Source organism: Akebia trifoliata, chromosome 3 (genome assembly GCF_017979445.1).
Source record: "Akebia trifoliata isolate Shusen 1 chromosome 3, ASM1797944v1, whole genome shotgun sequence".
Lineage (NCBI taxonomy): Eukaryota > Viridiplantae > Streptophyta > Magnoliopsida > Ranunculales > Lardizabalaceae > Akebia > Akebia trifoliata.
Genome location: NC_141377.1, coordinates 21,087,926 through 21,088,426, shown reverse-complemented (window position 1 = coordinate 21,088,426; position 501 = coordinate 21,087,926).

Here is a 501-nt window from a genome sequence, read left to right as displayed (position 1 = left end):
AATCTAAGTGATTGAATGACTTACTACTTGATATTTGGTGACACATTGATCTTTTGTAAATTTCAAGAAATTAAATTTTGGAAAGATGTGTAAATCTAATGAGTGAATTACTTGACTTGACATCAGTGACACATTGATTATTTTATAAATCTCAGGAAAAAAGTATTGTCAACGATCTGTGTAATCTGAGTGAATGACTTGAGTTGACATCTATGACACATTGGTTTAGGTAATTGAAATTTGTAAATTTTTGATAAAATTGGAACATGTAGTCCATGCCTGAAAAAAGGTAACAAGTATCTTTCTAAATACATTTAAAAAAATTATTTTTTATATAAAAGTGATTTATATAAACATCTCAGGTACAATAGAAAGATGATCATTTCTCATATAAGATCCCTTTGTACATTTCGAGAAATTTTTTAGTCTCTTTGGTATACAAATCTTTTATAGCTTCTAGTGAAATACTTTGTATATCTTCAAGTTTAAATGCAAACATTA